Consider the following 22,944-nt stretch of genomic DNA (forward strand, 5'->3'; position numbering starts at 1 on the left):
ATAGATGCTTCCAAACCCCAGAAAAACAGTTTCCTCCACCATTTTAGGGTTTTGCGAAGGAAGCAGTATGTTACAGTATATTTGTCGGCTAAATCGACGCCGCCCATGTTTTTATTATATTGTATTATAGTACTGGGCTTCAAAATTGGCTGCGTTTTATTATCTACAATTCTTCTATTTCTAACAATTTGGAATTTTGATGTACCATACGTTGATAGTATAGACACGACACGTTTATCACGCCATGCAAGCAACAATATTTCTTGTTTGCGATAAGCAATTGTTTCCCCAATCCTTAATTTCGGTGATTTCATCGAAAAAGGTACTCCTTCTCTATTCGTCATTACCGTTCCCGTTAAATAACATTGCAAATTAAACAATTTTTGCCCAAGTATGATGCTAGTATAGAGTTTATTGGTAAATATATGGTATCCTTTAGCTTCAGGTATTGATTGCTGTAAATTATTATACAGATGTAAAACAATCCGGCTTGTGACTGGTAAATTGGGGTAAATTAGTGCGTCTGTCGTTTCTTTTCCAAGATATGGTAAAAATGTATATACATATCCGGACGATGAGTCAGTTAACAAGTATAAACGGAATCCCCATTTATTCGGTTTTTTGGGATTATACGTTTTAAATGAAATTCTTCCTTTGAATCCAACAATGGATTCATCTATAGAGATATTCTGTGCTGGTACCAAATGATATCTGAATTTTTTGTCCAAATAGTTAAGAAAATGGGCAACTTTATTCACAGAAATTCTTTCCTTATTGTCCGTTTGCGGCGTGCTTTCTAAATGCATTACCCAAAATATCTGTAGAAATCGTTGGAGTTTAAAAATATTATTGTAAAATGGAATGTATGCATGGCATTTTTTGCTCCAATAATCTTTGATGTCATGCAGAGGCATCAATCCCATGTTGATAATTACACCAAGAAATGCTCTTAATTCGGTAACAGTAACCTCATACCAATTATGCCATAATGAGTGCACAGAGACTTCACAGCCGCCAATTGTTTTTTGAGCATATAAATTTGTTTCTGCCACTATTTTACTAACAAGCTCATCCGTAAAAAATAATGAAAAAAACTGCAGAGGTGTAATACAATCACTCGGAACTTGCGGGCCTTGTACCTTGTCTCCCGTAGAAAATTCGATGGAACTGGAATAAGTGTCGTTTTCAGTGACATTTTGCCAACCGCTATTTTTGTCTGTATCATCAATACTTTCAGATGTATCATCAATTCTGTTTATACGCCTGCTTCGTCTAAATGTAACAACGTCCTCTGACTCTTCACTACTTTCCATTTCAGATGCATACATTCTTTGAAATTGTTCTTCTATGTCGACCAAAGAATCACTACCATCACTTTCAAATTCATTATCACGGACTGTTATACGTCGACTCTGTCGTTTAGCCATATTCTTTACAAGAAAAAAAAATTATTTTCTAGAAATGTAGGATTTGAAAATGCTTTCTAGTTGTGCTAGGATTTTGAACTGTACGACACGGTAGGTTTGAAAAAATTAAAACAGCCTTTAAATTCAAAATACATGGCCTATTTCAGACTTGTTACACTGTAGCTTTTATCTTATCTTATTTAGACTAAGATTAAGATAGTCGGGCGAAACTTGATACACTACTCCAGAAAATATAGCGATGACGAGCTACATTCGACATAAGACGTGTCCAAACGAAATGCAATGTCGTGCCACGCTCGACATATAGTCCAGTCAAAATAGCCCTGAAATCGGGTTTTTGGTCTATACGGCTGAAAAAATATGGAAATAATAAAAAAAATGCGTACAAAACTGTGGGAAAAGAAAATAAGTTCTCAACCACCGGGAAAGGGGTGAAAAAAATTAAAAACTACCCCAAAATACGATTTTTGGATTATATGTTGAAAATATCAAAAAAAGTTTCAAATAAAAGTTGTAGAGTATAAAATTTAAGGCCTATCTCTTTCAGACCATTTTTTCCCCTAAAACGCACCCTTTTACCCCTACGACGGTTCAAAGTACTAAAAACATGAAAATTCAATAAAAAATATAAAACTTGAACTTTAAAAATTTTTTTTTTAATTATCTTTAAAAAACTACAAAGAACAATCGTAGGGGGAAAAAATTTTGTTTTTTTCATCTCTTCTGTTAAAAATCAAGGGGTGAAAACGGTTTTTGCTCGATATTTCTCTTAAAACGGATTATTTAAAAAAATTTTCTTTTTCATATGAATTTTTAATTTATTTTTTAAATTTTGGTGTTGGATTTATATTTATAGATATTTACCTGTAGGAAATATCCCAATTTAAAGACAGGTAATTAATCCCTTAGTTCTACGCCTTTGTAGAAAGAAATAGAAAATGAAGCTATCTTGCTCTTACTCATTGTGACTTAGGTCGCTATGGCACGCATGCGCAAACTCTTAGCTTACATGCGTGCAAGAGAGATAAACAATCTATTGTTGGCTAATTGAATATTGTTGGCTAAAGAGAAGGCGGAGAGGTACCTGGAGGAGTGTTAGCGAGGAAGAGAGGTTGTGTGAGGAGAGTGAGGGTGAAGAAGAAAAAAAGCGGTGAAATAGATTAGGAAAAAAGCGCGGGAAATGACAGGAGAGCAGGGCGCTGATGTGAGCGGGAAAAAGAAGAGCGAAGTCGGCAAAACAGGAATCGACACGGAGGAAGAGGTTAGAAAAAGGAGGGGCAGGCCCACGAACGCGGAGAGGGCGGCAAAAGGGGGATAGATGGAACAATAAGTACATTTTTATAGAGCAGTTAATTTCCTACAAAAATTTGTATTGTGCACTTTTTAATAGTCATTTATTGTCGAGTTATAAAATTCATAAACAAAAATGAAATTTGTCTAAAAATCATCAAATTGAAATCTTCAATATCATTCAAATGGTGAGGTTTACGGAAAAAATATAAGATACCTTTTTTGTAGAGCATTAAATTTTTACAAAATTCGTCTAGAATATTTTTCTGTACAATTAATAAATAATGGGTATGAATTTTAATCTATTAGACCCGAAAAAAAACTGCGATGCGGAGGATCTTCCTATTAAAATTAGGAGCTCATATTTGGTGAGAATTGTTTTAAAGTGTCTAGAAACCCATTTTTCCGTGGCACTTGAAAAAAAAAAGTCTTTTTTTTGACCCACCCTAATATATATATTATATATATTATTATTGAGCAAGTATTATATATTGCCAATTATATTGGCAAATATATATAATATTATTGAGTTGGCAAGAAAGTAATATTTCACACTAGAAAACCGAAATTACTTTCTTGCCGAACCAATATATTCCACTTTATTTTCTCTGTCTGAACTCTACAGTTTCGAGCGACCTCGGTGGTGCTTTGTTTATTAGACTGAGCAGGACGTTGGAAAAATTCGAGAACGGTACGGAGGATGGTTCATCCCACAGGGATGCAGGGTGGAGGCAGAAACATATGAGGAGAGTGCAGTCACACGTGAGTGCGTGTGCGTGAGAGAACCGAGCGATGAGAGCGAGTGAAAAAGCGATACGATACGAGTAACTAGAGAGTGACTAGCGAGTGAATAGCGAGTGAGTAGCAAGTTGCAGTAAGATTGCGGATATTCACGGGTTTCGTGCGTTTTGTGAGGTCAGAGTGAGTGTGAGAGATTGTGAATTGTTATTATATTATACTAATTTTAATAAGTAGTAACTTATCGAATAAAAGAATATCTTTTATATCTTAAGTGGTACCGGCAACATGAGGAGATTAGATATCCTTAGCCGGATACAAAACAATTGATTTCCCTACAAATTGGGGAACACATACAACACGGGATTGATCAATGATTGGGAATGGGGGATTGGGAAATTTCGAGAAAGAATACAAGGAATTAACGAAAGACAATAGCGGAAATACTGAGTATCTAGACGACGAAAAGGGCCATAGGCGTTATGATATTGCAGTTTTTTTTTTTTTTTTTTTTTTTTTTTCCTGACGAATGTTTGGTGTGAAAGATGACGAAAGAGGTCGAAGGACGACGGCAACGAAGAATTAAGTACGACGATATCTCTATTGAAAAAGATTTTTTTTTTTTTCTTTTTTTTTTCTTTTTTAAAGTAACACGTAACACGAATTAATTAGTTATTAATATAACTATATTATTCTATTTCCTCTCATTATATTTCATTATACCTTATTAAATATTAAATAAACAAATTAAAAATAAATATCTAGTGTGCGTAAAAGATATTGGTCTAGAGAGATTTGATAGAGAAGTGGGAGAATTAAAAAGGAATTATTAGGGAAATTAAAAAACTAAAAATGAACATCGAAGAGGGAGAAAAAAAAGAGAAAGAAAAAAAAAGTAGGGGTGGAAGATGGATTAGACAGAGTTATAATATGTAGAAACTTTAAACTTTGTTGAAAGTTTGTAAAAATTAAGTTGAACAATGATTTATTCTAAACTATGCAATTTACAATAGCTTTTTGAACATAAATTTACACTCACTATCTTAGGGATTTTATCAAAAGGGGCGGGGGGATGGATGTAATTATTCGCTTGTGAGCTCGCGAGTTTCCTTCAAACAGTACAGTAAACGCTTGAATTCGTCTAGAAGAGGACTTCGTCGACCGTAGGGTTTGCTTCGTTCGTTGTTATCAACCGTGACAAAGAAAGACAGAGTGAGTGATGTAGAAAGAGAGAAGAGGAGAGAGGTACAGAGGGGGAGGTAGGTAGAGAGAGAAACTGAGAAGCCGTGAAACAATTTCAACGTTGAAAAGTGGTAGTTTGCACGTTTTGGACGCGAAACTTCGTAGTCGAAGAAACTCACAGTGTGCTAACGTCCCAGGAACAGTGGTTCTCAACACACTTCAGAATAAAATCAACGATAAGTCGTCTATTTATTATATATAATATAGTATATCTATTATATATCTATTGTATATCTATTATATATATATATATATATATATATATATATATATATATATTATAGCAGTTCGTCTATACCCAAAGGTAAACGATTTTAAAGTTTACCTTATATGGAACTTTCCTTGTAAAAGACTATCCCTAGTAGTTCGAATAGTAAACTTCTATTCTATATAACAAAGTTATGTAAAAAGATACTTGATGATATAAAAAAAAAAAAAAAAAAAAAAAAAAAAAAAAAAAAAATTATTTGTTATTCAAATAATGTACTAATAATGCAATAATAATTTTCTGAGAGAAAAAAAAAAAAAAAAAAAAAAATTTTTGCCAGGTGTGGGGTTCGAACCCACGCTCCCATACGGGAACCAGAGCTTAAATCTGGCGCCTTAGACCGCTCGGCCAACCTGGCTCGATACTCTTTGAGTTCGCTCAGAGCATTCAACGTGTGAACATCGTGTCTGTATCTCCCTACCCTAAAATACGGTTTTCGTAGGTAGTTTTTCGATTAATGAAGTGATGTAGAGGTGATAATGCATTAACGTAATTACTGTCAATAGTTGTTCTGAATATAGTGTATTAATTTAATAAAAATAAGCGAATTTTTACTTACTAACACTAACGGCGTGGGGCGAGGGACCACGTGTCCGGACCCCAAGTATAAATCGTTTAAAATGAACAAAAGACCTTTTGCGAGTCAACCAGAACGGACTCTGTCACTTGCAGAATTACGAAGACAATATAAAGAACTTAGTGTGTCAACAAATAGCCAAGTGTATGAACATTATTTTTTGAGTAAGAAAAAAGAGAACGTGAGTCCTAACCTCAAATGTGTTAGATCTCGGTCAAGCTCTAAGGAGTCCCACAAAAGCGGCGCCTCTGATGAGAGTCCTAACAAAATGGACATAGACGGTTTTACTAAACCAAAAAAAGTCAGAAAGATCGGCCCCTCGGTCGATAATTCAGGTCCCGCATGTGAAAATAGATACCGACCTCTTGAGACATTGGACGACTCCTCAATCGTTGACCCTCCACCCGGTAGGGCACTACAAGGAAAAAGAAAAGAGGGCGCTGTACATGAAAATGTCAACCCTAACCTTCGCTTCCATTCAAAGGCTGAGACCTCGAATGGGAGAGTCAATGATACAAAAAAAAGTGTGAAACCTCCGCCTGTACACGTGTACAACATAAATATCAAGGATATTCTTCATTCCTTACACAGAGAAGGAATTAAAGAGGAAGACTTTTGGGCAAGAGAAGTGTATGAGTATGTTAATATCCATGCCTTCTCCATGGATATTTATAATCAAATAAAACAAATACTCACTAAAAACAATATGGGATTCTATACCTTTACTCCCAGGAACAGTAAAAATAAATCCCTCGTCCTCAAGGGAATTCACGCCGATTACAGTGAGGAGGAAATCTCAAAATATCTAAATGGACGTAGTCAGAATGACTTCCAGATCACGAAAGTGACAAAAATTAAGTATAACAATACAAAGCAGCCAAGAGTATTTTTCATAATACAGTTTTCGCCGGACAGTAACACTGCGGTACTAACAAGAATGAAGTATATTTTAAGCCAACCTGTAAGATGGGAGCGATTAAAGAAAAAAGAAATATTTCAATGCATGCGCTGTCAAAGAATCGGACACGCAAGCAGAAACTGCACACTTGAATTCAGGTGTGTGAAGTGTGGTGGAAATCACGGCCCTATAAAGGAGGGTAATTCATGCCCAGTTACAAAGGAAAACCCTGCAAAACTAAAATGCACTAATTGTGGCAGCCATGACCACCCAGCCTCATATGGGGGATGCCCATACCTGGCTGATGCAAAAGTATTAATGCGTCGAACAAAAGGGTTTGCCAACTTAATTAAACAAAAGCGGATCAGTAGATTGGTAGATCCTCAGCTGTCTTATGCTGGGGCGATTTCAGGGCAGCGGAACAGCTTTCCACCACTACCGAGTCAGAAAAATTTCATACAGCGTGAAGATATTGATATAGCTGCTCAGAATGATCAACGTAGGGTACCAAGAACCCTTAACAACAGTGCTTTGCCTGGAATCCTCCCGGGTGTCACCAATCCTAGTGTAAACATGCAAGCAACCAGTAATATGGAAGAGTTTTTGAACAACGTCAAAAACTCGATGATGGATGTGTTAAATCAACACATGGAATCACTAAATAGAAAAATCGCTGATAATACTAGGAAAATCGATTTCCTCCTTTCTCAGTATGATTGTTAGTATGGATGAAGACGATCATGCCCTTCCAAATCGACCGTCACAGACTATGAACGAAAAAAATATTATTTCCATTTGTGCTATTAATGTTAATTCACTGTGCGCCAACAAAAAGAGATACGATCTACTAGATTTCGTCACCAGATATAAGATCGATGTTACATTAATTTCAGAGACAAAATTAAATTCCAAACACAAACTCAGTTTTAATAATTTTTCGCTAGTTAGAACAGACAGAGGAAACGGTAAAAATGGTGGAGGTACAGCAATCCTGGTCAACAACCGAATCAACTATACACAAATAACGTATCCTAACTCACACCGTAATAAAGTGATAGAATACTCTGTCATCAAGCTACACATAAAATCTAACTACACGCTCTTGATTTTTAGTATTTACGCAGCCTGCAATAGTTATAGATGTTTCATAGAAGAATTAAACCAACTGTTCTATGATTTTAGGTTAATGGATCCTAATATCTATTACGTAATCGCAGGAGACTTGAACGCGAGGCATACGTCTTGGGGAGACCACAACTCAAACGAGCGAGGAGCACAACTTAAAAACTGGATTGACGCAAATGCTATCTCACATAAACTCACGTTTTATCCGGCCTTATCTCCAACTTATCCGAGTGCTGGCTCATTCCTGGACCATGGAATGATAGATTCTAGATTGACTGCACGTAACGCATTCAACGACAAATTGCCTACTATACCGTACGATAGTGATCACAATGCGATAACCATTCGGTTAGATACTACCAACGTGTTTGGTGGTCTCCCCCGACTTATGTCGCGCCCAACAGATACAACTACAAAAATACAAATTGGAGAAAATTCTCCGAGCACTTAAAAAACCGATACACCGAGCAAATCCCATACAATAGGAACCTATCCATTGGGGAGATCGACGAATACATTACAAAACTAGAGGAAACACTACGAGGCGCCATAGAAGCAGTCGTCCCTACCGTAAAACAACGAACTAATAGGGGATGCTTAAGATTCGTGAACACCAAGATAAAAAAACTCCACAAATACAAGTCCAAGCTTATTACAGCACTAGCGAAAATTGATAGGCAAGAAGTAAGGCTAAAAATTACCATCAAGACCTTAATTAAATTTACTAATAACCAGCTGGTCAAGGAGTTCAGACGGGCAGAATCTTCATATTGGGAAGCATTAGCTAGGGAAATCAACTTTCGTGACCCGAACAAATTCTTCCCAAACATCAACGCTCATTTTAGGCACAAGGAACCCCCGCAAATTGACGACCTCTTGATAGACAGGAATAATGGTCTATACTCTAGTGAAACCCTGGGACCCGAATCGTCAACCATAATCAATGATAAGATTCGGATCACTCAACTATCCACTAAATTAAATATTATTGGGAAATATTTCGAGTCTATCAATTCTCCACGGTACACGAATAATGGTACTGAAACAAAAAGGAAAGCCGACGAATCAGCCAACAGCATCAAAGCACAACTACATTATAACAGAATCAACTTAATCACATATACTACTTTCTCCGATAACAACAAAGCATTTTCTCCTATTTCAGAACCCACCGAGCCTACATACTTTCACTCTTACCTGGAAGTCATAGCAATACTAAAAACAGCAAAAAATAAGACGTCTTGCGGACTCGACAAAATCCCGATGATCGTGTTAAAACATCTACCAATGGAACTAATAAAAGACCTCACCACCATATTCAACAACTGTCTGAACCACTCATATTACCCTGAGAGATGGAAGAGGGCCAAGGTGATCCCTATCAAAAAAAAAGATAAAAACTCAACCGATCCGTCAGGATACCGCCCCATAAGCTTAACAAGTAACATCAGCAAAATTTTTGAAAAACTAATTAAAACAAACATCTTGGAGCACGTGGAAAACAACAGCATCATTCCAGACAACCAATACGGGTTTAAGTCAGGGCACTCGACCACCCATGCCATTCATAAATTCGCCTCAGATTTAAACAAATATTTACTCAACGGCATGCTAATTGGGACAGTACTTTTAGATTTAGAAAAGGCTTTTGATTCAGTCTGGCTAAATGGCCTGATCCACATCTTATTGGAGCATAACTTCCGGAAGGAATTGGTGCTCCTCATCTGCGACATGTTACATTGGAAATCTTTCGTAGTCTGGAATGGTACCCTCACTTCTACACAAACCTTCTGGGTAAGAGAAGGATTGCAACAGGGAACAGTAACGGCCCCAATACTGTTTAATATCTACAATAGTGAAATTCTAAACTTATTCGATTTAAATTCAGGTAACCAAACCCATTCCAGCGCATACGCCGACGACCTGTTGGTATATGTGGCCGATAGGAAAATACCTATCATCCAACAAAAATTAGAAAAGATAACCAACGATATTTACACCTACTATAAACTATGGAATCTACGGATCAACCCTACTAAAAGTGAAACTATACTGTTTCGGAAAACCGTCAACGAGATCTCTCCACTAACGGTACCGCTAATTAAAGATTTCAGCATTAAGATCAACATAAATACAGGCTCATCCATCGAAATCCCAAGGAAGGATCTAGTCAAGTACCTGGGAATAAACTTTGATTATCTCCTTCGGATGAATAAACACCATACTATCCAACTAGATAAAGCGAAAAGGGCATTTCGTGCTAATTCTAGAATCTTCTACAATCGACACATAGAACCTAAAGCTAAATTAATTTGCTACCAACTGCTGGTGCGACCAATCATATCGTATGCGGCGCCTATCTGGTGGAACACAGGCCCATCTGTTATGGAGCATTACAGACGTTTTGAAAGATCGTGCATTAAAGCTTGCTTGGGAATGTACAGGACAGCAGAAACTAACTACACCAAACGCATCAGCAACACCTCACTGTATAATATGGCCGGTATTCCTCGATTCGATATATTCACAATAACACTAACAAGGAACTATTTCTGCAACCTACACAAAATAGACAACGTCCACCTAAAATGTCTCAAAGTGGAAAACACAGCGATGGAATCCCGAATGGCACGCAGCAATTATTCTCCCCCTGAACTCTTTACCAATTTGGATAAGAAAGGATGTATTCAGGATGTAAACAATATTCCGATTATTTACCACATTCAACGACATTGTGCTAAAAAAGCAATCTGGACTGATATTGACAATATACCTACCGATAAATGGGTCTACTCGAAAGCCCTATCACGTAAAGACCAACAAAGTCTAGATAGACTGTCGAAGAATTACTGGTGGCTCCAGAATGATGCCAAACATATGGATGAAATTAGACGTAGAGCAAGGGAAAAAAGACAGCATCGGCCACGATTGCAAGGAGAACAGCAGTGAAGGATACATCAACATACCAGACAATAAGACTGAACTGTACCAACTATAAAGTACTATATTTATTAATAATTTTTCTATAATAGGTGCCTTAGTCACTGTGCTTTTTAGATTAGTTGTAAATATTGTAAATATGTACATATGTTCCCATCACCTTTCTACCCTTTCCTCTATCCTTCCTAACCTTTTCCTTTGCCCAAGAGGCTTGCCAAAGACGTAATGGTTTTTTTATGTTTTAGTTTTCCATTACTTCCCTTTTTGATCTCATTACTGACTGCAATACGTAGAGATTAAGAAAATAATATTAAGTCACCATAAATGTATTAATGTGTTTTGGAGAGACGCTTCAACCAAAGAAGACAACCAAAATTATATTTTTTATATATCATATTGTTTAAGCTGTTGTAAGGTCGTTTATTGCTTACTTATGTATATTGACAATGTTAAAAATAAACAACCTTTTTCAAAAAAAAAAAAAAAAAAAAAAAAGCTCGATACTCTTTTCAGTTCGCTCAGAGCATTCAACGTGCGAGCATCGTGTCTGTCCCTCGCTTTCCAAATTTACGGTTTTAGATATCAATTACCGAATAATGAAGTGAATTGGGTGTGAAAAACGTGTAAATAACAATTAGCTTTAACTTTTAAACATTTAAGTGTACAGAAAATTAAAAAATAAGTGTTCTCTCGAATACGAACTGTAACGGTGTGGGCCGTGGGAGCACGTGCCTTGACCCGAGGTTCATCACGCGAAAAATGGATAATAGACCGTACACGAGCCATCAAGAACGGATCCTGCCACTGGCAGAATTAAAAAGACAATTCAAAAAGTTAAGTAACTCAACCAAAAGTCAAGTCTATGATCAGATCTTCGCGACTAAGAATAAGGAGAATGTAAGGCCTAACCTTAAAACAGCTAGATCACGGTCAAGTTCAAGAGAGTCACAAAAAAGTGGCGCCTCTGGTGAGGTCCCAAACGCAATGGATATTGATGGTTTTGTAAAACCAAAAAAATTTAGAAAAATCTGCCCAGCGGTCGATACGGCAGGCCCCGCTGACGAAAATAGATACCGACCACTCGAGTCATTAGATGACTCGTCAAACGCTGACCCCCCACCTCGGAGGATAACCCCGGAAAACAAAAGAGTGGGAACTAATAGTACTGACCACTCCAACACTCGCAACCCAACAACAAACGAGACCTCTAACCGGAGGCCCATTGAAACAAAAAAATACCGACCGCCGCCAATACACGCCTACAACATAAGCATGAAGGATACTAACCTAGCCTTACATAATGAAGGATTAAAAGGCCAAGATTACTGGGCGAGAGCAGCGAATAACTATGTCAACGTTTATGCCTCCTCTATGGAGGTATACAACAAAATCAAAGAGATTCTCACCAAAAACAAAATCCAATTTTACACATACACACCCAGAAATGCCAAAACCAAATCGCTCGTCCTTAAGGGCATCACCCCGGACTATACCGAGGAGGACGTCTCACAATATTTAACGAACTGCAACCCAAACGACTACAAGATTACGAAAACGACAAAATTACTACTAAATAATTCAGATCAAGCTAGAGCAATCTTCATTTTACAGTTAACACCGGAAAGCAACACTGCTGCCCTTACGAGAATGAAATACATTCTCCAACAACCAGCAAGATGGGAAAGACTTAAGAAAAAGGACATTTTCCAATGTACACGCTGCCAGAGAATAGGACACGCAAGCAGGAACTGCACACTGGATTTCAGGTGTGTTAAGTGCGGCGGAAATCACGGACCCATAAAGGAGGAAATGTATGCCCAGTATCAAGAGAAAATCCTTCAAAACTTAGATGTGCCAACTGCGGCAGTCCTGAGCACCCCGCCTCCTACGGAGGATGTCCATACCTGGCTGGAGCAAAAGAAATAAAACGACGAGAAAAAGATATGGCCAACCTAATAAAACAAACAAGAGTAAACAGATTAATTAGTCCCCAGTTATCATACGCCGGGGCGATCTCAGGACAACGGAGCAACTTCCCACCGCTGCCAAGACAGACACCGCACTTACAGAATGATTCTAACATCATGGCTCCGCAGAAGGAGCAACTCGAGGTACATATACCCAACAACAATAACACACCAAGGAACGCCAACAGTACCATCAACCATAACAGTAACGTACAAGAAAACAATTCTATGAATGAGTTCCTGAACAACTTCAAAAACTCTATGATGGAGATGTTAAACCACCATATGGAAATATTAAACAGTAAAATCGCTGAAAACACCAGGAAGATCGAATTCCTATTATCGCAGTATGATTACTAAGATGGCTGAAGATAACCTGACCCACTTAAACCGACAGTCACCGCCTAATGACGATAAAAATACTCTTTCCATATGCGCCATCAATGTAAACTCACTATGCGCCAACAAAAAAAGATACGATCTACAGGATTTTGTTACTAAAAATAATATTGACATTGCCTTAATTTCAGAAACGAAACTAAACGCCAAGCACAAACCAAGTTTTGATAACTTTTCCTTAATTAGAACTGACAGATCAAACAGCAGGTATGGAGGGGGAACAGGAATACTAATCAACAACCGTATCAGCTACACGCCAATTTCGTATCCGAACTCACGCTGCAACAAGGTGATCGAATACTCGGTCATCAAGTTGCACATAAAAACCAGCCATACTCTCCTGATTTTCAGTATCTACGCAGCCTGTAATAGTAAAAAATGCTTCATCGAAGAATTAAACAAACTGTTTCATGATTTTAGGTTAAAGGATCCTAATGTCTACTACATAATCGCAGGAGATCTGAACGCGAGACATACGTCCTGGGGTGACCACAACACAAACGAACGCGGAGCTCAACTCATAAACTGGATTGATGCACAGGCTATCACACAGAAACTCACTTTTTACCCGGCCACGTCACCAACTTACCCGAGCGCTGGCTCATTCCTAGACTATGGAATGATGGATTCCAGACTGACTGCATGCAATGCAGTCAATGACAAACTGCCAACCATACCATATGACAGTGATCATAATGCGATTGCTATAATCTTAGATGCTAATAATGTGTTTGATGGTCTCTCCCCTGCGTATGTCGCGCCTAACAGATTTAATTTCAAAAATACTAATTGGCGAAAATTTACAGAGCACCTGCAAAACCGATACAGCGACCAGATCCCATACAACAGAAACCTAACCGTAGAAGAGATTAACACCTACATCGCAAAACTGGAGGATACACTTACAAACGCCATAGAACAAGTAGTGCCTACCGCTAAATCTAGGAGTAAAAAGGGCAGCTTAAGATTTGTAAACAACAAGATTAAAAAACTCCACAAATTTAAATCCAAACTGGTTACTGCTTTAGCGAAAATAGACAGGCAAGATATAAGGTTACGAACTACTATTAAAACACTTATAAAGTTTACCAACAACCAGCTGGCCAAAGAGTTCAGACGGGCAGAATTATCTTATTGGGAAGCTCTAGCAAGGGATATCAACTTTCGTGACCCGAACAAATTCTTCCCAAATATCAATAAACATTTTAGGTACAAAGAGCCACCGCATATCGACGATCTGGTGATAGACAGAAGCAACAGTATATACTCCACCGAAATTCTGGGACTGGAACAGGCTACCATAGTCAATGATAAGATTCGGATCACTCAACCGGCCTCAAAACTAAACATCATTGGGAAATATTTCGAGTCAATCAATTCTCCACGGTACTCCAATATTGGTACAGAAACAAAAATAAAAGTCGACGAGGCAGCCAACAGCATTAAATCACAACTTCATCTTAACAGAATCAATTCAATCACTCACACTTTATTCACTGAAAACAACAGAGCATATTCCCCTACTTCAGTACAAAACGAACCCTCTTACTTCCATTCTCATCTGGAGGTCAGAGCAATACTAATGAAAGCAAAAAATAAGACGTCTTATGGACTCGATAGAATTCCGATGATTGTGCTAAAACATTTAACAATGGACCTAATCAAAGACTACACTACCTTATTTAACAACTGTCTGAATCACTCATATTACCCTGAGAGATGGAAGAGAGCAAAGGTAATCCCTATAAAAAAGAAGGACAAAAACTCAAACGATCCGTCTGGATACCGCCCCATTAGCCTAACGTGTAATATCAGCAAAATATTTGAAAAGCTAATAAAATCAAACATCATGGACCATGTGGAGAATAACAACATAATTCCGGATAACCAATTCGGGTTTAAAGCAAAGCACTCGACCACTCATGCTATCCATAAACTTGCATCAGACCTAAATAAATACTTACTGAATGGCATGCTGGTTGGAACGGTATTGCTAGATTTGGAAAAAGCTTTCGACTCCGTCTGGCTAAACGGCCTGATTTATATTCTTCTAGAACGTAATTTCCCAATAGAACTAATACTCCTCATCTGCGACATGCTACATTGGAAATCATTCGTAGTTTGGAATGGTACCCTCACCTCCACACTAACCTTTCAGGTAAAGGAAGGTCTGCAACAGGGAACAGTGACGGCCCCAATACTGTTCAATATCTATAATAGCGAAATCCTAAATCTTTTCGACTTGAATACAGGTAACCAAACCCATTCCAGCGCATACGCCGATGATCTGGTGGTTTATGTAGCAGACAGAAAAATTCCTTCAATTCAACTAAAATTAGGAAAAATAATTAATGATATATATAACTATTACAAATTATGGAACCTTAGAATCAACCCGTCCAAAAGTGAAACCATCCTATTTCGCAAAACGGTTAACGAGATTTCACCACTTACAGTTCCACTAATTAAAGATTTTAGTATTAAGATCAACGATGCGAATACAGGTAACACCATCGAAATTCCAAGGAAAGACCTAGTCAAATACCTAGGAGTCAATTTCGACTACCTACTACGAATGAACAAACACCACGACCATCAACTAGAGAAAGCGAAAAAGGCCTTCCGAGCAAACGCCAGAATATTTTATAATAGACACATAGAACCAAAAGCAAAAATTATCTGCTATCAACTTCTCATTCGCCCAATCATAACGTATGCTGCGCCTATCTGGTGGAACACAGGACCATCAGTTATGGAACACTATAGACGATTTGAAAGATCATGCATAAAAGCGTGTTTGGGAATGTACAGGACAGCAGAATCCAACTACACCAAACGTATCAGCAACACCTTACTGTATAACATGGCTGGTATACCTAGATTCGACATATCCACAATTACGTTAACAAGGAGATATTTCAGCAATCTATACAAAATTGACAATACTCACCTAAAATCTTTAAAAGTGGAAAACGCATCAATGGAGAGCCGAATGGCACGAAGCAACTATTCGCCGCCTGAACTCTTTACCAACTTGGATAAAAAAGGATACATACAAGATGTAAATAATACACCGATTATTTATCACATCCAAAGACATCGAGCTAGAAAAGCGATCTGGACTGACATAGACAATATCCCGAACGATAAATGGGTTTATTCAAAAGCACTATCTTATAAAGACCAACATAATCTTGATAGACTTTCAAAAAATTACTGGTGGCTCCAGAACGACGCCAAACATATCGATGAGATTAGACGTAGAGCGAGGGCAAAAAGACAGCTTCGGTCACGGCTGCAAGGAGAACAGCAGCAGTAGATGCAACATCCTTTTAGAAAATAAGATTGATCAGTATTAACTACTACAGTAGTAGCCATAATAAGCCTTACAGAATGTGCCTTAGACACTGTATTCTTTAGACATAAGTTGTAAATAATGTAAATATTGTATATATGTCCCCATCACCTTCCATCCCTGTCCCTTTTCCCTCATAACTCCTCCTTGCCCTAGAGGCCTGCCAAAGATGTAATGGTTTTTTTTACTTTTTAGTTTTCCATTACCAAATGTGATGATCTCAAAAGACTGCAATACGTAGAGCTTAAGACATTAATGTTTAGTTACCATTAATATGTTAAGGAATTTTGGAGAGACGCTTCAACCAAAGAAGACAACCAAAAACTATATTTTTATATACTTTATCGATTAAGCTGTTGTAAGGTCGTTTATAGCTTATATATGTAAAATGATAATGTTAAAAATAAACAACCTTTTTCAAACCAAAAAAAAAAAGCTCGATACTCTTTCAGTTCGCTCAGAGCATTCAACGTGTGAACATCGTGTCTGTATCTCCCTACCCTAAAATACGGTTTTCGTAGGTAGTTTTTCGATTAATGAAGTGATGTAGAGGTGATAATGCATTAACGTAATTACTGTCAATAGTTGTTCTGAATATAGTGTATTAATTTAATAAAAATAAGCGAATTTTTACTTACTAACACTAACGGCGTGGGGCGAGGGACCACGTGTCCGGACCCCAAGTATAAATCGTTTAAAATGAACAAAAGACCTTTTGCGAGTCAACCAGAACGGACTCTGTCACTTGCAGAATTACGAAGACAATATAAAGAACTTAGTGTGTCAACAAATAGCCAAGTGTATGAACATTATTTTTTGAGTAAGAAAAAAGAGAACGTGAGTCCTAACCTCAAATGTGTTAGATCTCGGTCAAGCTCTAAGGAGTCCCACAAAAGCGGCGCCTCTGATGAGAGTCCTAACAAAATGGACATAGACGGTTTTACTAAACCAAAAAAAGTCAGAAAGATCGGCCCCTCGGTCGATAATTCAGGTCCCGCATGTGAAAATAGATACCGACCTCTTGAGACATTGGACGACTCCTCAATCGTTGACCCTCCACCCGGTAGGGCACTACAAGGAAAAAGAAAAGAGGGCGCTGTACATGAAAATGTCAACCCTAACCTTCGCTTCCATTCAAAGGCTGAGACCTCGAATGGGAGAGTCAATGATACAAAAAAAGTGTGAAACCTCCGCCTGTACACGTGTACAACATAAATATCAAGGATATTCTTCATTCCTTACACAGAGAAGGAATTAAAGAGGAAGACTTTTGGGCAAGAGAAGTGTATGAGTATGTTAATATCCATGCCTTCTCCATGGATATTTATAATCAAATAAAACAAATACTCACTAAAAACAATATGGGATTCTATACCTTTACTCCCAGGAACAGTAAAAATAAATCCCTCGTCCTCAAGGGAATTCACGCCGATTACAGTGAGGAGGAAATCTCAAAATATCTAAATGGACGTAGTCAGAATGACTTCCAGATCACGAAAGTGACAAAAATTAAGTATAACAATACAAAGCAGCCAAGAGTATTTTTCATAATACAGTTTTCGCCGGACAGTAACACTGCGGTACTAACAAGAATGAAGTATATTTTAAGCCAACCTGTAAGATGGGAGCGATTAAAGAAAAAAGAAATATTTCAATGCATGCGCTGTCAAAGAATCGGACACGCAAGCAGAAACTGCACACTTGAATTCAGGTGTGTGAAGTGTGGTGGAAATCACGGCCCTATAAAGGAGGGTAATTCATGCCCAGTTACAAAGGAAAACCCTGCAAAACTAAAATGCACTAATTGTGGCAGCCATGACCACCCAGCCTCATATGGGGGATGCCCATACCTGGCTGATGCAAAAGTATTAATGCGTCGAACAAAAGGGTTTGCCAACTTAATTAAACAAAAGCGGATCAGTAGATTGGTAGATCCTCAGCTGTCTTATGCTGGGGCGATTTCAGGGCAGCGGAACAGCTTTCCACCACTACCGAGTCAGAAAAATTTCATACAGCGTGAAGATATTGATATAGCTGCTCAGAATGATCAACGTAGGGTACCAAGAACCCTTAACAACAGTGCTTTGCCTGGAATCCTCCCGGGTGTCACCAATCCTAGTGTAAACATGCAAGCAACCAGTAATATGGAAGAGTTTTTGAACAACGTCAAAAACTCGATGATGGATGTGTTAAATCAACACATGGAATCACTAAATAGAAAAATCGCTGATAATACTAGGAAAATCGATTTCCTCCTTTCTCAGTATGATTGTTAGTATGGATGAAGACGATCATGCCCTTCCAAATCGACCGTCACAGACTATGAACGAAAAAAATATTATTTCCATTTGTGCTATTAATGTTAATTCACTGTGCGCCAACAAAAAGAGATACGATCTACTAGATTTCGTCACCAGATATAAGATCGATGTTACATTAATTTCAGAGACAAAATTAAATTCCAAACACAAACTCAGTTTTAATAATTTTTCGCTAGTTAGAACAGACAGAGGAAACGGTAAAAATGGTGGAGGTACAGCAATCCTGGTCAACAACCGAATCAACTATACACAAATAACGTATCCTAACTCACACCGTAATAAAGTGATAGAATACTCTGTCATCAAGCTACACATAAAATCTAACTACACGCTCTTGATTTTTAGTATTTACGCAGCCTGCAATAGTTATAGATGTTTCATAGAAGAATTAAACCAACTGTTCTATGATTTTAGGTTAATGGATCCTAATATCTATTACGTAATCGCAGGAGACTTGAACGCGAGGCATACGTCTTGGGGAGACCACAACTCAAACGAGCGAGGAGCACAACTTAAAAACTGGATTGACGCAAATGCTATCTCACATAAACTCACGTTTTATCCGGCCTTATCTCCAACTTATCCGAGTGCTGGCTCATTCCTGGACCATGGAATGATAGATTCTAGATTGACTGCACGTAACGCATTCAACGACAAATTGCCTACTATACCGTACGATAGTGATCACAATGCGATAACCATTCGGTTAGATACTACCAACGTGTTTGGTGGTCTCCCCCCGACTTATGTCGCGCCCAACAGATACAACTACAAAAATACAAATTGGAGAAAATTCTCCGAGCACTTAAAAAACCGATACACCGAGCAAATCCCATACAATAGGAACCTATCCATTGGGGAGATCGACGAATACATTACAAAACTAGAGGAAACACTACGAGGCGCCATAGAAGCAGTCGTCCCTACCGTAAAACAACGAACTAATAGGGGATGCTTAAGATTCGTGAACACCAAGATAAAAAAACTCCACAAATACAAGTCCAAGCTTATTACAGCACTAGCGAAAATTGATAGGCAAGAAGTAAGGCTAAAAATTACCATCAAGACCTTAATTAAATTTACTAATAACCAGCTGGTCAAGGAGTTCAGACGGGCAGAATCTTCATATTGGGAAGCATTAGCTAGGGAAATCAACTTTCGTGACCCGAACAAATTCTTCCCAAACATCAACGCTCATTTTAGGCACAAGGAACCCCCGCAAATTGACGACCTCTTGATAGACAGGAATAATGGTCTATACTCTAGTGAAACCCTGGGACCCGAATCGTCAACCATAATCAATGATAAGATTCGGATCACTCAACTATCCACTAAATTAAATATTATTGGGAAATATTTCGAGTCTATCAATTCTCCACGGTACACGAATAATGGTACTGAAACAAAAAGGAAAGCCGACGAATCAGCCAACAGCATCAAAGCACAACTACATTATAACAGAATCAACTTAATCACATATACTACTTTCTCCGATAACAACAAAGCATTTTCTCCTATTTCAGAACCCACCGAGCCTACATACTTTCACTCTTACCTGGAAGTCATAGCAATACTAAAAACAGCAAAAAATAAGACGTCTTGCGGACTCGACAAAATCCCGATGATCGTGTTAAAACATCTACCAATGGAACTAATAAAAGACCTCACCACCATATTCAACAACTGTCTGAACCACTCATATTACCCTGAGAGATGGAAGAGGGCCAAGGTGATCCCTATCAAAAAAAAAAGATAAAAACTCAACCGATCCGTCAGGATACCGCCCCATAAGCTTAACAAGTAACATCAGCAAAATTTTTGAAAAACTAATTAAAACAAACATCTTGGAGCACGTGGAAAACAACAGCATCATTCCAGACAACCAATACGGGTTTAAGTCAGGGCACTCGACCACCCATGCCATTCATAAATTCGCCTCAGATTTAAACAAATATTTACTCAACGGCATGCTAATTGGGACAGTACTTTTAGATTTAGAAAAGGCTTTTGATTCAGTCTGGCTAAATGGCCTGATCCACATCTTATTGGAGCATAACTTCCGGAAGGAATTGGTGCTCCTCATCTGCGACATGTTACATTGGAAATCTTTCGTAGTCTGGAATGGTACCCTCACTTCTACACAAACCTTCTGGGTAAGAGAAGGATTGCAACAGGGAACAGTAACGGCCCCAATACTGTTTAATATCTACAATAGTGAAATTCTAAACTTATTCGATTTAAATTCAGGTAACCAAACCCATTCCAGCGCATACGCCGACGACCTGTTGGTATATGTGGCCGATAGGAAAATACCTATCATCCAACAAAAATTAGAAAAGATAACCAACGATATTTACACCTACTATAAACTATGGAATCTACGGATCAACCCTACTAAAAGTGAAACTATACTGTTTCGGAAAACCGTCAACGAGATCTCTCCACTAACGGTACCGCTAATTAAAGATTTCAGCATTAAGATCAACATAAATACAGGCTCATCCATCGAAATCCCAAGGAAGGATCTAGTCAAGTACCTGGGAATAAACTTTGATTATCTCCTTCGGATGAATAAACACCATACTATCCAACTAGATAAAGCGAAAAGGGCATTTCGTGCTAATTCTAGAATCTTCTACAATCGACACATAGAACCTAAAGCTAAATTAATTTGCTACCAACTGCTGGTGCGACCAATCATATCGTATGCGGCGCCTATCTGGTGGAACACAGGCCCATCTGTTATGGAGCATTACAGACGTTTTGAAAGATCGTGCATTAAAGCTTGCTTGGGAATGTACAGGACAGCAGAAACTAACTACACCAAACGCATCAGCAACACCTCACTGTATAATATGGCCGGTATTCCTCGATTCGATATATTCACAATAACACTAACAAGGAACTATTTCTGCAACCTACACAAAATAGACAACGTCCACCTAAAATGTCTCAAAGTGGAAAACACAGCGATGGAATCCCGAATGGCACGCAGCAATTATTCTCCCCCTGAACTCTTTACCAATTTGGATAAGAAAGGATGTATTCAGGATGTAAACAATATTCCGATTATTTACCACATTCAACGACATTGTGCTAAAAAAGCAATCTGGACTGATATTGACAATATACCTACCGATAAATGGGTCTACTCGAAAGCCCTATCACGTAAAGACCAACAAAGTCTAGATAGACTGTCGAAGAATTACTGGTGGCTCCAGAATGATGCCAAACATATGGATGAAATTAGACGTAGAGCAAGGGAAAAAAGACAGCATCGGCCACGATTGCAAGGAGAACAGCAGTGAAGGATACATCAACATACCAGACAATAAGACTGAACTGTACCAACTATAAAGTACTATATTTATTAATAATTTTTCTATAATAGGTGCCTTAGTCACTGTGCTTTTTAGATTAGTTGTAAATATTGTAAATATGTACATATGTTCCCATCACCTTTCTACCCTTTCCTCTATCCTTCCTAACCTTTTCCTTTGCCCAAGAGGCTTGCCAAAGACGTAATGGTTTTTTTATGTTTTAGTTTTCCATTACTTCCCTTTTTGATCTCATTACTGACTGCAATACGTAGAGATTAAGAAAATAATATTAAGTCACCATAAATGTATTAATGTGTTTTGGAGAGACGCTTCAACCAAAGAAGACAACCAAAATTATATTTTTTATATATCATATTGTTTAAGCTGTTGTAAGGTCGTTTATTGCTTACTTATGTATATTGACAATGTTAAAAATAAACAACCTTTTTCAAACCAAAAACCAAAAAGCTCGATACTCTTTCAGTTCGCTCAGAGCATTCAACGTGCGAGCATCGTGTCTGTCCCTCGCTTTTCAAATTTACGGTTTTAGATACCAATTACCGAATAATGAAGTGAATTGGGTGTGAAAAACGTGTAAATAACAATTAGCTTTAACTTTTAAACATTTAAGTGTACAGAAAATTAAAAAATAAGTGTTCTCTCGAATACGAACCGTAACGGCGTGGGCCGTGGGAGCACGGGCCTTGACCCGAGGTTTATCACGCGAAAAATGGATAATGGACCGTACACGAGCCATCAAGAACGGATCCTGCCACTGGCAGAATTAAAAAGACAATTCAAAAAGTTAAGTAACTCAACCAAAAGTCAAGTCTATGATCAGATCTTCGCGACTAAGAATAAGGAGAATGTAAGGCCTAACCTTAAAACAGCTAGATCACGGTCAAGTTCAAGAGAGTCACATAAAAGTGGCGCCTCTGGTGAGGTCCCAAACGCAATGGATATTGATGGTTTTGTAAAACCAAAAAAATTTAGAAAAATCTGCCCAGCGGTCGATACGGCAGGCCCCGCTGACGAAAACAGATACCGACCACTCGAGTCATTAGATGACTCGTCAAA

General features: G+C 38.1%; 1 protein-coding gene and 1 non-coding gene across 6 annotated transcripts in view; both read right to left on the bottom strand.

Moving 5' to 3' along the window:
- Window positions 1-22,944, bottom strand: part of LOC107071716 (serine/threonine-protein phosphatase 2B catalytic subunit 3) — a 303,766-nt gene that overhangs the window by 39,707 nt on the left and 241,115 nt on the right. The gene's annotated exons all lie outside the window — the stretch shown is intronic.
- On the bottom strand, window positions 5,240-5,323 carry TRNAL-UAA (transfer RNA leucine (anticodon UAA)). The gene has a single exon. It is a non-coding gene; the product is annotated as a tRNA-Leu (tRNA).

Source organism: Polistes dominula, unplaced genomic scaffold (genome assembly GCF_049000335.1).
Source record: "Polistes dominula isolate Pdom_NZ unplaced genomic scaffold, Pdom_raw_medaka contig_22, whole genome shotgun sequence".
Lineage (NCBI taxonomy): Eukaryota > Metazoa > Arthropoda > Insecta > Hymenoptera > Vespidae > Polistes > Polistes dominula.